This window comes from Podarcis filfolensis (assembly GCF_964270895.1).
Source record: "Podarcis filfolensis genome assembly, chromosome: 13".
Classification (NCBI taxonomy): Eukaryota; Metazoa; Chordata; class Lepidosauria; order Squamata; family Lacertidae; genus Podarcis; species Podarcis filfolensis.
In genome coordinates, this window is record NC_139615.1 from 17,017,406 (window position 1) to 17,032,954 (window position 15,549).

A 15,549-nucleotide genomic window follows, 5' to 3' on the forward strand; every position below is an offset into this window, starting at 1 on the left:
CAAATGGAGGGATTCAAAGTCCTGCAGGAACAAAAGTCATTGCGTGGGAAGATTGAACTTGGAGAGTGCTGGGATGTGTTTGAAGCAAATGAAGCTCTTAACTCTAGTGGGACTATGAAACAGGTGAACAACTATCTTCTGGATAAATACTTTTTGGACTACAAAGATGACAGGGAGTGGGACTGGGGGGAAGGGGCCAGTCTGACAAAGGAAAATGGAAACTATTACTGGATGGAAACCTCCGGAGACCCACTCCCCAAGGAATTAACAACAGACAAAGAAGTGTGTAACCACAAACAAGGACAAGAAATTGTGCAGAAGGGGCCTAGAAGAGACTTAAGGGCCTCGGATATAAGAACACCAGATTGATGGACTGGGTGTAATGGACTGAGAGGACTGACATGACCCGAAACCAGGAAGAAGGGACGTTGGATAATAATTAGAGATATCAAGGGAAATTATTTTGTTAATTTTGGAATCAGTGTAACATTAATGAAACACCAGGGAATATGCCGGAAAGGAACTAAATTGGCTTTAGTAGAAATAATTTAAGGAGATATGAATGAATATGACGTAAACTTGGAAATTTTAAGATTTTTAAGATAAGATAAGGTTAAAGAGATTAAGGTAAATTGAATAACAGATTAGATTAAAAGAGGGAAAGATTATGTTGAATTAATAAATAAGATAGATTGTGAAGATTAATTATTTAAATTAAAATTGAGAAACGGGAAGAATTTGCTGGAATAATGAATTAAACTAGAATACAAAAAGGGAGGTGTGAGGAAGTTCAAGAAATAAGCAAATGAAAAGTTGTAATTTGGGTTCTGTATTTTTCCTTTTTTCTTTTTGGTTTTTCTTTTTGTTTTTCTTTTTGCTGTATTTTTCTTTTTGTGTTTTTTTTTTGGTCTTTGTTTATGTATTGATGAAATTTTGAATAAATATTTTTTAAAAAGAAAGAAAGAATGTGCCTTCATTATCTTTACATTTCCAACATTTATTATCGGGCAAATGGTAGATTTTTGCAAGCTTGACTGGTGTCATGTACCACCTGTATATCATTTTCATAATATTCTCTCTTAAGGCATTACATGCCGTGAATTTCATACCTGTGGTCCACAACTGTTCCCAGTCAGCAAACATAATGTTATGTCCAACATCTTGTGCCCATTTAATCATAGCAGATTTAACCGTTTCATCCTGAGTATTCCATTTCAACAGCAAGTTATACATTCTTGATAGTATCTTAGTTTTGGGGTCTAACAGTTCTGTTTCCAATTTTGATTTTTCCACCTGGAAGCCAATGTTTTTGTCCAAATTGTAGGCCTCCCTTATTTGATAATAATGAAGCCAGTCTCGCACTTTATCTTTTAGTTTCTCAAAACTCTGCAATTTAAATTTATCTCCTTCTTGTTCCAGAATTTCCCAATATTTCGGCCATTTGGCCTCCATATTGAGCTTTTTCTGGGCCTTCGCTTCCATCGGTGACAACCACCTTGGGGTTTTATTTTCAAGTAGGTCCTTATATCTTATCCAGACATTAAACAATGCTTTCCTGACAATATGGTTTTTAAATGCTTTGTATGCTTTAACCTTGTCATACCACAAATATGCATGCCACCCAAAAACGTTATTAAAACCTTCTAAATCCAAAATGTCTGTGTTCTCAAGAAGCAGCCATTCTTTCAACCAGCAGAATGCTGCTGATTCATAATAGAGTTTAAGGTCTGGCAGGGCAAATCCACCTCTTTCCTTTACATCAGTTAGTATTTTAAATTTTATTCTGGGCTTCTTGCCCTGCCAAACAAATCTAGAAATGTCTCTCTGCCACTTCTTGAAACAATCCATTTTGTCCAAAATTTGCAATGATTGAAACAAAAATAAAATTCTTGGCAATACATTCATCTTTATAACAGCAATTCGACCTAACAAGGAAAGCTTCAAATTTGACCATATTTCTAGATCCTTTTTCACTTCTGACCAACATTTCTCATAATTGTCTTTAAATAAATTTAAGTTCTTAGCGGTCATATTAACCCCCAGGTATTTTACTTTCTTAACCAGTGTTAAACCTGTCTCCTTCTGAAACCTCTCTTTCTCAATCGGTGTTAAGTTTTTCTCTAGAACCTTAGTTTTTAACTTATTCAACTTAAATCCTGCCACATGACCAAATTCTTGAATCAGTTCTAATACTCTTTTAGTACTAGATTCTGCCTCCTGTAACGTCAGTACTAAGTCATCTGCAAAAGCTTTCAATTTGTACTGTTTGGCTCCGACCTTTATACCTTTAATCAGTTGGTCCCTTCTGATCATATTTAGCAAAACCTCCAGGACCGAAATAAAGAGCAATGGGGAAATTGGGCAGCCTTGTCGTGTCCCTTTCTCTATCTTAAATTCCTCTGTCACCACATTGTTAACAATTAGTTTAGCCTTTTGTTCTGAGTAAATTGCACCTATACCGTTTTCAAAACCTTGACCAACCCCCATCCCCTGAAGATTTTTCTTCATAAAACTCCAAGAAATATTGTCGAAGGCTTTCTCCGCATCTACAAATATTAAGACTGCTTTAGTATTAATGTTCACTTGCAGTTTTTCCAAAATATTAATTATATTTCTCGTGTTGTCAGACAAGTGTCTGCCCGGGAGAAAGCCAGCTTGGTCTTTATGTATCTCCTCCACTAATACTTTTTTTAATCTTTTAGCCAAAATGTCTGCAAAAATTTTGTAATCCACGTTAAGCAGGGATATGGGGCGTTAGTTCTTAAGTTGTGTCTTTTCAGACTCAGTTTTCGGTATAAGTGTAATATAAGCTTCCTTCCACGACTCTGGCGCTTTTCCCCCCTCAAAAATTTCATTACAAACCTCCTTTAGTGGTTGAATTATCCAATCTTTCAAAGATCTATAGTATTTTGAGGTTAAGCCATCCGGCCCTGGAGATTTGCCCAACTGCATATTCTGGATGGCACCTTCTACCTCCTGTTCTGTAATTTTATGGTTCAACATTAACTTGTTTTCTTGAGAGATTTTTTGTAGTCCATTTGTTTTTAAAAATTGGTCTATATCAAACTCTTTCTGTGGCCCTTGTGTATATAACTGTTTAAAATACCTCTGGAAACATTTTCTAATTTCCACTGGATTCTGAATATTCTTTCCTTCCACTTCCAAGTTAGTAATTGTGTTAAGTTTTTGTCTTTTTTTCATTTGCCAAGCTAACAGTTTTCCACATTTATTAGCCGATTCAAATGTCCTTTGTCTCATCTGTTTAATTTTCCATTCTATTTCCTGGTTCATCATTTTCATATATTGAACTTGATATAACTTTATTTCTCTCAGAATCTCTTGTGACTTTGGTTTCACTCTCAGTTTCTTCTCACCCTCTTTTATTTGTTCCAAAATTTTGTCTTTTTTCTCATTTTGAGTTCTCATCTTTAATACATTCTGTTGAATTAGAAACCCCCTCATAACCGCTTTGCTTGCGTCCCAGATTACTCTTTTTTCAATGGTAGTGTTCATATTTATCTCGAAATAGTCTCTCAAGGTTTTTTGGGCCTTCTTGGTAACCTCTTCATCTCTAAACAGGGTGTCATTCATCCTCCATCTGAAGGAACCAGTTGGTGTTAGTTTCATCTCCATTTTGACAGCATTATGGTCGGAGCAAGTTTTAGGGCAAATTTCCACTTTTCGAGTCTTAGGAGCCAGTCCTCTAGTTATCCAGATTTGGTCAATTCTTGTCCATGTCATTTTGGCTTCAGAGAAGTTCCCTCTCTACCCAGGGGATTCTTTGTTCTCCAAATGTCAATTAAGTCCATATTGTCAGTCATCTCAAAAAAGGTTTTTGGTAGTCTGCCATCCTTAGTAACTACCTGTCTCTGTGCCTTATCCATATTTGTGGATACCACTCCATTCATATCTCCCATCATGATAATGTTATAATCCATATAGTCCAGCAATGTCTCATGCAACTTTTTAAAAAATTCCGATTTCCCTTCATTTGGTGCATAAACTCCTACTATCAGAAATTTCTCTCCTTGTGCTTGAATTTCAATTGCCACAAATCTTCCTTGGTCATCTTTAAACATAAATTTCGGTGATAGGCTCTCTTTTGCATAAATCACTACCCCTCTTTTTTTAACCTTATCCGATGAAATAAACTCTTGACCCAATCTTTTATTGATCAATACTTTCCTGTGTAGCCTTATCACATGTGTTTCCTGTAAACAAATCAAGTCCAATTGTTCCTTTTTCAATAAATGAAAGACTTTTTTCTTCTTCTCCAGGGAGTTAAAACCATTAATATTCCAACTTAATAGTTGCAGAGCCATGGCATGGTTACTTTGCTTTTCCTCCAACTGCACCCAGCAATTGTTCTTGTTCTGTCAGTGGTATCACTTTCTCTGAGTTGTCCAATCCAAAGGATAGTGATGCTATGTCTAGTATTCCTGGTTTTAGTGCTCTTAGCTCTTCTTCAGATTCTTTCTGCAAATCTTCTCCATGATCTTTCAAAAATCTTTCTTTATCCTCCACTGATCTTATTTTTAACTTTCTTCCTTTGAAAGTAAAAGATAGGCCTTGAGGGAATTCCCACCTGAAAACAATTCTATTACTTCTCAACAGGGTCACCAGGTCTCCGTAGTTAGACCTAAGATCCAGAAGGTATTTCGGAATGTCTTTGAATATCTCCACTCTTGATTGATGTATTTCCAAGGTCTTCTGAAAATGCAGACTCAATATTTTGTCTCTCTCCTCTTTTGTTCGGAGGAATTACAGATACTTGTTGAGCAACTGATTGAGATTTAGGAAACTAAAAATGCTGCATCGTTATAATGCTAACAGTTTAGCAAAAATGTTTTGTTGGGGGGGGGAATAGTTAAGGAGGGGGGTTATATAATTAAGCATGGTGTGGAAAAAATGGATTGAGCCTTTGCCCTCTCCCAAAATACTAAGAATTGAGGTCATTGAATGAAATTGAGGAACAGTAGACTCAGGAAGGGCAAAAACCAGTGCTTCTTCACACAGTACATAATTAAATTAAGGAATCTGCAGTGGTGCCCCCTACTTTAGAAGACTCAGAAGGGGGGAAAACAAATACCTTGAGAATAGACGAGTCTGTCAGTGGTAATTCACCACGATAAATAAATGGAACTTCCATGTTCAACAATAAGGTAAAAGGACCCCTGACCATTAGGTCCAGTCATGGCCGACTCTGGGTTGCGGCGCTCATCTCGCTTTATTGGCCAAGGGAGCTGGCATACAGCTTCCGGGTCATGTGGCCAGCATGACTAAGCCGCTTCTGACAAAACCAGAGCAGCACACGGAAACACCGTTTACCTTCCCACCGGAGCGGTACCTATTTATCTACTTGCACTTTGACGTGCTTTCGAACTGCTAGGTTGGCAGGAGCAGGGACCGAGCAACGGGAGCTCACCCCATCGTGGGGATTTGAACCGCCAACCTTCTGATCGGCAAGTTCTAGGCTCTGTGGTTTAACCCGCAGCGCCACCTGTGTCCCTTAGATGTTCAATAATAGTATACCTGAAAATGCAACTTGCTGGAGGGAGGCAACAGCCGGGAAGGAATATTGCCTTGCTTGTTGGCTTCCTGGAAGCATCTGATTGCCTACTGTGGGAAACAGAACTGTGGGTTTAGTCAGGGCTGGGGAACCTGTGGCCCTCCAGATGTTTTTGGACCCCAGCTTCCATCATCCCCAACCACTGGCAATGCTGCCTGGGGTTATTGACAGCTGGAGCCCAACTTATGCTGACCATTGCTTTGGCAAACAGCAACTTTATATTTACTTATTTATTTGCTTCTGCACTCAAATATTATGTATTTATTAGCTTTTGCCCTCTTTTAAACTGGTGCAATCACAGGTTTTGGGCACTAGAGGTCGCCAACCCCTTTTTGGAGGAAAAAGATGAGCAGCTATTTCTAAAATTGAGATCCCTCAGTTTACCTGATGTTACCAGATTAAACATGGGCACCTCTCCCAGTCCCACATCTTTCTTAGATGCATAGAAATTTGGCAATTGCAGCGTCTCTCTCATTGGTAGGAGATAAACAGCGACTTTAGGCTACTCTTATGAAAGACAGAAGGGACCCTCCAGCCTGGCTGGGTGTTGTTGTTTGTGGGCACAGTCTTCAACATATAATTAAGGCCGCATTGACACAATACATTTCGATGCTGCTTCTTTAAACAGTCATGGCGTCCCCCAAAGGATTCTGGGAGCTGCAGTTCTTCAAAGGGCTCTGAGAGTTGTTAGGAGGCCCCTATTCATTCCCTTTGCAGAGCTACAATCCTTAAAGTGGAAGGATAATGGCCTACTCACTGTGGGAACCAAAGTGTTTGGCTGGTTGTTGCCTAGAGGGAAGGATCTCTGCAGAACACTCGGCAAAGAAGAAGCAATATAAAGAGCTCCAGCCTTTTCCATTGAGTTATGTAAGGGTTGCTCCACGTTGCCCTGAAAACCTCAAGCACCCTCCTCTGTTTTTCAGGGTAAGTAGTAGCTCCATTTCCTAAAAAACTCTGAAAAAGCAATGTGTTTTAAAAGACTACCTCATGACCATTTCTTTGGGTAAGGCTTAAAAGGGAGTAAGAGAGGGCTCTCTGCAACAGGAAGGCCCAGTTCTGCCTCAGTGGGGTTATACTGGTAATAAACTCAGCTTTTCCCACTTTCTGTCTCTCAGTGCAAAACATAGACAATTGGAATCAGACTTCCAGTGCAACTGTACACACTCTACTCAGAAGTAAGACTCACTCAGTTTAATGGGCCTGCCTCCTAGACAAATCCAAAGGGTATTGGATCGTAACCTCAGGCTGCATTCCTTAACCCACTTACCTTGGAGTAAAGTAGGATTTACTTCTGAGTAGATATGACTACTTGCTCTGTGAGTTGCCCATGCTTTAGCCCCATTTGTTTCAATAAGACAAAAGTGTGACTGACTGACGAGTCCTGTATGCATTTACCTGCAAGCTCCTGCCAACCTAGCAGTTCGAAAGCACGTCAAAGCGCAAGTAGATAAATAGGTACTGCTCCGGTGGGAAGGTGAACGGCGTTTCCGTGCGCTGCTCTGGTTCGCCAGAAGCGGCTTAGTCATGCCGGCCACATGACCCAGAAAGCTGTCTGCGGACAAATGCCAGCTCCCTTGGCCAGTAAAGCGAGATGAGCGCCGCAACCCCAGAGTCATCCGAAACAGGACTTAACAGTCAGGGGTCCCTTTACCTTTACCTTTAAGTCCGGCTGAATTAAGTGGCACTTACTCATGAGTAGACATTTATAGGAGTGTATTATTAGTCTGCATTGAAGTCAGGACTTTCACCATTGAGATGCCAGCAACATCTGACACCGTTCTGCAGTGCACCCTTACACACTGCATTGCAGTGCAGAATTACAGATCTAATTACAAATCATGGGGGGGGGGATCAAAATCAACACAATCTCACTGCAAATCGAAATCTAGCACATCAGGGAGAAAGTATCTATCCCAGTCCTTTGTCAGCCTGTGCTCATTTTCTAATTGGCAGATAGTTTTTAACATAGGGGAACATTCAGAAATGTGACTGTCTTTGTGAGGTCTGGAGTGGTGCAGTTCATTCTGCTACATCAGCACTGTGCCAGCTCATTCACTTGCAGGAATAAGTCAGTCCTAGGAATAGGGTTTCCAAAGCAAAGGTGGTTCTTTTTCCAAATACTTCATGTAGTAGTTGTTTGTTTGTTTGTTTGTTTGTTTGTTGCACTTATTAGTTGGGTTGCTTTACAAAAAGAAACCCAGAGCAACTTTTAAAATTTAAACCAACAAAAAGCTAAAAAAGCTAAAAACATATTAATATTTAAAAGAAGGCACGACTAACACATCCCACCTACCCACTAAAAGAGACCACAGACAATTAAAGGCCAAAGAAAGGTCTGGTGGAAGACACATGCTTTTGTCTGGCACTTAAAAATAAACAGTGAAGGTGCCAGGTATGCTTTCCTGGAGAGAGTGTTCTTCACGTGGTGAGCCACCACTGAGAAGGCCCGTTCTTGTGTCAGCACCCTCTGCAGCTTCCTTGGAGGGGGCGCACAGAGAAGGGCCTTGGATAATGAATGCAGCGTCTGAGTTGGTTCATGTGGAGAGAGGTGGTCCTTGAAGTATTGGAATCCTGAGCCCCATAAGGTTTTATAGGTCAAAACCAGCACCTTATGAAATCTGTGTCTATAGATCTGTATGCCTGGAACTGAAGCTCGGGGGTAGAGCACATCCTTTGCACGCAGAAAATCCCCGGCATCTCCAGATGAAAAACAAAATTCAGTGAGCAGGTGTTGGGGGAGACCTCTTTGCTTGAGAAGCTGGAGAGCTGCTCCCCCCGTCAGAGTAGACAATAGTGGCTACGAAGCAGCATGCTATAACCACACCAACATTTTCTGTAGCTAGTGTGCATGGGAAGTCCTAGCCCTCCCTAGCAGGTGGGGAGCTATGTCTTTCAGCCCACACTTACCCACTGCTGATGCCACCCATGCTTAAGGCTTAAAAGGGGGCATCTTCCCTGTGCCTGGGTCCTCCAGGCCTCGAGGGCTGAACTCCCTATCGTTCCTTGCGGCCGGGACTTGGCTTTTTGCTCCCGCCGTGATGGCCTCACACCCTCCGGTTGGGACAGACGACAAGCCGCTGTGATGAAAACAGGAGGTCGCGGCCACGATCGTCCTGTCTGAATCAACCACAAACCCACCGGGGCCCTCTAAGTAGAGTCACAGCAAAGAGGGAACACCCTGTGCACCAGGCACCGGCCCAGGAGGATGGGGAAAATGCAAACAAAACCATTGTGGATGGGGTGGTTTACAGATGCCGTTCCAACCCAAGGGGAGCGGAGCAGAACGGGAGCGCTACTTGTTGTGAAGCAACTGTGTTGTTGTTGTTGTTGTTGTGGGGAGTGAGATAGTCCTGCGGCTGAACCGTCAGAGTTACGTTAACCGGCATTCACGCAAATGTAAAGTTTGCCATTGTCTAGAAGCAGGCTAACATTTAAAACACACACACACACATACACCCTTGGCTTGGTGGCCAAAAGCAGGAGGGGGAAAAGGGCTGGTTCAATCCCAGCCTAATGGGCCAGAATGAAGGTGGCCGGGAGCCAGGACTCCTGGGTCCTCTGGAGAGCCGGGAGTGGTGGTGGTGGTGGTTGAGAAGCTACCGAAGGGGAGTAGGATCACGGCTCCGTCTGAGGGAGGGAGGAGAGGATGGTAGGGAGTAGGACAGGAATTGGCTCTGCTTCCCCCTCAAGTAGGCTGCCTCCCAAACCTCAGACTGGGCAAGAGTTCAGAGTGAGCGAGGAATGGAACAGCGGAGGCTTAGCTTGTCTGATGGTGCTGGAGGTCTGGCTGGCCAGCTCCAAGGGAGGGAAAAGCCTGGAGCCCTTTGTAGGGGGGATGCCTCGGAGAGCTCACGGAGGCAGCTGGTTCAAAGTCGGAATGTGCTGGCTTGGGCCAAATTCTCTGAAAAGGGACCTACAGAGTGCAGAAGGATACACCCTTTTGTTAGGAGCCGTCTGACTCTTTTACTCTCTTCCCCACTTCACTTCCTCGAGCCACCCCTCAGACCTTCCTTCAAGGCTTGCAAAGAAGGTTCTTGGGATTCTGTGGCCAAAAAGTGGGAGCAAGGGATTCTGGGAGCTGGGGTTCCTGGCTTTTCCAGGAGTAGTGAGGTTTGTAGGTTGAGCTGGGCTGGTGCTGCTAAGAAATGTAGCGTGAAACTTCGGAGCAGCGGAAGTGACGGAATTAGGCAAAGCCTACTGGCACCTGTCAGAATCTTGCACCAAATAATTTGCAGCTCCTGGCAGAAGTCAGTGACGAAGTAGGGAAAATGATCCCAGGGTTCTGCAACAGCTGATGAGCAAAATTTCAAACTTCTCTGTTTCAGAATACAATCCTTGCTGCTGCACACTTATCTGTCATATTGCATGCACCTCTTCCTCCTTTTCAAAAATACCTTGTCTTCACTGCAGTCCCTTGAGCTATGCCACTAGTATGCCTATTTTACAGATGGGGCACAATTGGCACTTTTTTGCAGCTGCTTCCATTGGAGCAGGTTTCTTACTCTGTGAGTATGCAGCAGGGAACCAGTGGTAGTTTTCCAGCAAATGTATGTGGAGCAAAAACCTATGTGCCAGGTTGATGCATGTTTATTTCTGCAGAGAATTGTGGAGAGACCCTCTGTGGGATTTGAACCCAGGACCACCATGCCCACCCTGGCTCTCTTGTCACCCAGTAGCTTTTTAGCACCAATGGCCTTAGGGGGGGCTTATATCTTTTGTGATACGCATTCAGGACTGGGCTTACTGTTGGGTCACATGGCTACACTGGGGGCTGATGTGATGATACCTATTGGGCGAGAGACAAGGAGGCCAACATTTGGTGAAGCCAAAGTCAATGGCAAGCAGAGCCAACTCATTCACGTTTTCTCCCTGTCCTCCTCTTGGCTGAATTCTGCAAGAGCAGCACTGAGGCTGAGGAGAGGGCAGCTAGGGGTCAGTGGCATCCTCCAGGCTAGTTGTAAGTTGGGGGCTGGCCGGCCGAAGACTAGTGGGACAGTGCCTTCACTGCATGGATATCTCTCTGGGGTTCCAGGAACAGTTGGAAGAAGCCACCTCTTTGACATGAAGTGGAGGTCGGGGCCCTTCAGTTGCTAAGCAACAGCAAAGGACCTCTATTCCTCTAGAGCCAGAAGCCAAAAGGCAGCTCTTTGTGGGTTGCCTAGCAACCAATGGGCCTACTCCCCAGCCACTTTTCGGCTGGGACCATGCTGCTTTGCGGGTGTGTATAGTCGTAGTAACAGTGACTGACGGCAGGCCCGGCCTCAGTGCTTGGCATTAGGCAAGCGTCTGCTAGGGCCCAGCACCAACTGGAGCCTCTGCAATTGCCTTGGCAGCAAGGAAGGGAAGCAACAATTTGCTCACCCTCTGGGCCCATCTCCACCATGGGGCGATAGCAAGCAGGAGGAGCTGCAGCTGCCAGCCATTCAACCTCCCTATCTTCTGTTTCTGGGCCCAAGTCACCAATATGGGGTGGTGGAGGCAAGCTGCGGTGAGGAGGAGGACCCACAAAAGCCTAGAACCAGCCCTGAGTGATTGACAATCCCCCTTCTTTGGAGTTAGGAGAAGGGGAGGATGGAAGAGGGAACAGGACGAGCTTAGAGCATAAAGGGAACAAGCTCAGTGTATTAAAGAAGAGCAGGGTGCGTGGATACATGACCTTGCGGGAGGGAATGAATGCAATGACTAGGGGCTGGCCTTGTGGGTACAGATATCCCCCTCCCCTTCCCTCCTTTGAGACAGAAATTAATTCCTTCGGAGCCTTCTGTTTGAAATCCTAAACTGAAGGAATGTTTGTGGCATCCAAAAGTTTAGAGCTTGCCTTCAGCATTGCAGGACTCTGGCTGGCTTTTGATGTTCACAGTCCGGGTTGTTCCTGGGGTGTGTTGGCACGTCTCTGTACCCCTGCCTCCCCCAAGAAGCTGCTCCCCACCCACCCACTCACTCCCAAGTCTAAGACTTTTTTTTTTTTTGGCTTCGTGCAGCGCAGTGCTTATTTTCATCTGTCAAAATGCGGAAGGGTCTTTCACCAGCCATCTGGCAGCATCTGCTGCTGAATACCTCGTCTTGCTGAAGAATAGGGAGAGTTGCCACACACACACACACACACACACACACACACACACACGGGAGCCTCCCACCATGGCTGTTTCAGCTCCGTCACCTGCTAGCTAAGAACTTTTCCGTCTCAGCGCAAAAAATGACACGGACTCTCTGGAACGACTCATCCGCCCCATGAGCGCAGCAACCTCAAGAGTCTAACCGCCGTGCCCAAAAAGTGACCCCACCCCTGGCAACGCGTCCCGGATTCCCCTGGAATGTCTAGACGCCAGTCCGGACAAGAAGCCAGCCTTCCTTTTGCACGGGATTCCCTGTCGCGCAGGAGCCAAAACCAGGCTGGCAATGGGGACTTGGAACATGGCAGAAGGGGTTGCTATTCTGTTTTGTTTTGTTTTTTTTCCTTTTTTGGCCGGGGGTTTCCCTGAAGGCTGCTATAAAGCAAAAGGAATGAAGTCACATCCTTTGAGGCTGGCTCAAAGGTCATGCACACTGTCAGGCTTCCGTGCTGTGGCTTCTTCCCCTGGGCTCTAATACACAACACGAGAGGATGCAATAGTGTCATCAATAACAACGACAACTGTAATAATTACTATTAATATAGAACCATGAAGTACTCTTTGCAGAGGGCACGGAGGAGCTTACAATCTAAAATTCAGCGCAGAGGTGGGGGAAGGAAACTGTGGGAAGGGTAAACAGGGAAAGTTGTATGCACCTGAGGTTTGGTGGCAGGTTACAGTTGCTTACAGTAAGATGTGAAAAATAGGAATTGCACCAAAGGAGATACTAGAGTTGTGCCAGGTTCAGGACACTGGGCCAGCTTCTGTTTCCAGTGCTGGGCTTAATTCCGGAAATATGCTGGGAGTTGATAAGAAATAGCATCAGAACATATGCAGAGCGTGCTTTCCTTGACTGCTAGGTCAATACTGGCGCCCACAGGCACATCTGAAGGCCTCCAGGCTGACCATTCTTGGCTGTGAGTCCTGGAAGACTCTGCCTTGCAGGCCTTTTCCCACCTGGCCTGGGAGGGCGGATCCCTGACTGACTGCAACTACAAAAGCAGAGACTGCTGAACAGACTTTGGGGTTGGGATGTTGTTTAGAGGGGGTTCTGTTGGGTGGGGGGGGGGGTTGTTGCTGTTATGGATATATCTATCTATCCATCTATATATTTTTAGATTTTATGATTTATGTGGAAACGGTTTAATTTGGCTGTGTACTTTTTGATGTTTAATTTATTGTTTATGACTAGTTTTGCTAAGTTTGTAATTGTATTTTTGTTTCATGCTATAAGCCACCTTGAACATGGTTTAACTATGGAAAGGAGGCATGCAAATACTGCATAATTATGGATGGATGGAGGGATGGATGGATCTGAGCAACCACAGGGGGAGCCCTTGAAGCAAAGTGAGGAGGCAGCTGTACATGGCTGTACATGTTTGTTTGAAGCTGCTCCCCATACAAACTAAGGCATTACAAACTAAGGACTGTCCCAGACCTTCTCCCCAGGCCACATCCATTGTCCCCTGGCCAGTTCTGCTCTGCACCATCCTTGCGTACATTTACCTGACTGGGATAACGCCTCTTTTTTGCCCATATGGAAGGTGAAAAACGGTATGTAACCATCAGTCTTATGTGGCTGGAATGTAGCTTTTGTCCTTGCTTCCACCACCTACATTGGCATGTGGTCCCCTGGAAGATCACCATGAGGGCATGTGTCTCTCTGTCTGAAAAAGGCTCCCCCCCCTCTGGTTTAGATAATTAGACATTTTTGCACCCTGCACAGACTTACATATCTGTAACTCCACACCCCCACACCTTTTCAATCTTCCAGCAAAAATGACAATCACAGTTCAAGATTGTTGCCTTTTGGTTTTGTCCCTTACATGAACTTTAAGGCACTTTGAAAATACTGTTATTTCAGGCAACGTACAGGAAGCTGCAAAAGCAAGCAGTAATTGATCCACTCCATTCCAAGTGGTGAAAACAAGGCACGGCCGATGTCATGGGCCTAAACAATAGCTTGGTGTGATGAGAATAAGCCATGGTGAGCCTTGCACAATTCCCTCTCCTATTTCCCTCTCCTCTGAAGAGTTCAGGAAGTTTTGCTGCTGATTTTGCTGCTGTGTTTGAACTCTAAACTGTGGTTAATGGTAACTGCGACTTGCCTAAATAAGTCAGTTCATAACCCATGGTTTGAAGTTCACTTGTGCGAAAGAAGACTAATCATGGGGTTTTTTTTTGGTTTGGTTAGCACAAGAAGCTGTGGTTCATCTAAATCAGAGCCAAAAACTTTTACACTCCCTGCTGCTTCTCACAGCTATGCTAGACTGGTATATGGGAGCGCACAAGCCCAGGGTTTGCTGTGGCTTGTTCTTGTTATGCTAAACCACGGTTTAATACTTTAGTACGATGTCTGAACTGGGCCAGACAGTCCAATGTACGAACAGATTTTCTTCCATTCCCCTGCTTCGCACAGGCAAATGTGGGTAAACACAGAAGAGAGCTGTGCTCTGGGCAACTGCACCAGTCACACTGCCTTAATGATGGCCGATGTTCCACTGGCCCCTAGACACAGCGGAATACACAGCTCAGTTCCCGTGTGTTTCCAAACACAGGGCGCAATTCAGAATTTGCTTGTTCTGAAACCCTCGCAGAACTTCAACATTCAGCCCATATAGATGCCTTGGCTGGTGTTCCTTTGTGCATAGATCTGCTGGAAGTGTTGTGCGCTTGGGCTTGAATGCGTTAACGTGTGTGGCTGCAAATGTATACGTGTGTCCTATTACTTGCATGGAGTACAAAATGCTCTCCCTCCTCTGTCCTTCTTCTCTGCCCCCCCCCCCAGCCTCCCCTCTAAACCAATGCAAATCCCCAACTCCGTAGCCAAACCACACAGCAGTCCCCCTCCTTTGCCTGCATCACGAAAAGGTTTGGACAAGAGCTGGGTCTCTGTCTCTGAAGGGAGGGGACACTTGGCACTTTTGCGTAAGGGTATTTGTGAGGATCCTGCAGGCCTCCTGGCACAAATAGGTAGACCAAATGGGGAATGGGGGGGGGGAGAGAGAGAGAGAGAGAGAGAGAGAGAGAGTTGTGTGTCTGCTGCACATTTTCTTTAATCCCAGCTGCTGATTCAGCAGATTTTCCACACAACCCAGGAATTCTCTCTAGCCAGGAACACTGTTTCTCTGTTGTTTGTACTTGGACCATGTTCAAGGCAAGGGCTGGGGGGTGAGGGGCTGTGGGGGGTGGGAGAGAGAGAGATGAACAGGATCCACAGACCTTAACCTGATATGTTGAAATCTGTGTGTTGGGAGTCAAGATCGAAGGATGTTGGTAGGGCTGGGGAAAGCCCAGAATTCATGGCAGGATGTGTGGGTGGAGAGGTGCAAATTGGAGAATGGGTGCCTTGGTGGAGATGAGAGGAGGAAGGAATTCAAGTTGGGATACAGAAGGCATCTGTAGGCTAGGACGGACATATCTCGGCAGGATGCAGGTGGGGAGGGTCCAGATAGGGAAGCCACTTTGCTTGCAGAAGGTCCCAGGTTCATCCCCCAGCTGGAAGGTTTTGAAAGGATCAGGTAGCAGAAGATGGGGGGAGACCCTTCCCTGTCTCACACCCTGGCAGCCAGAGCGGACAGTACTGGGGTAGACGGACAGGTAACCTGACCCAACACAAGGCAACTTCCTGGGTTTCTAGGGGGTAGCAATACTTGGCTACCAAGAGAAGACCCCGATGGCACTGTGGTCTAAACCACTGAGCCTCTTGGGCTCGCTAATCAGAAGGTCAGCAGTTCGAACCCCTGCGACGGGGTGAGCTCCCATTGCTCTGTCCCAGCTCCTGCCAACCTAGCAGTTTGAAAGCACACCAGCGCAAGTAGATAAATAGGTACTGCTGCGGCGGAAAAGTAAACGGCATTTCCGTGC

General features: G+C 45.1%; 1 protein-coding gene across 4 annotated transcripts in view; it reads left to right on the top strand.

Annotated features, from left to right (window-relative positions):
• IL11 (interleukin 11) overlaps nt 1–15,549 on the top strand; it is a 76,324-nt gene that overhangs the window by 3,592 nt on the left and 57,183 nt on the right. The window contains exon 3 of one of the 4 annotated variants that reach the window (XM_083582169.1): nt 6,287–6,493. The gene's annotated coding sequence lies outside the window, so the exon portion shown is untranslated. Of the gene's footprint in view, nt 1–5,856; nt 6,494–15,549 lie in introns of those variants that run through there. The other 3 variants (XM_083582170.1, XR_014540952.1, XR_014540953.1) reach the window with 3 other exon arrangements.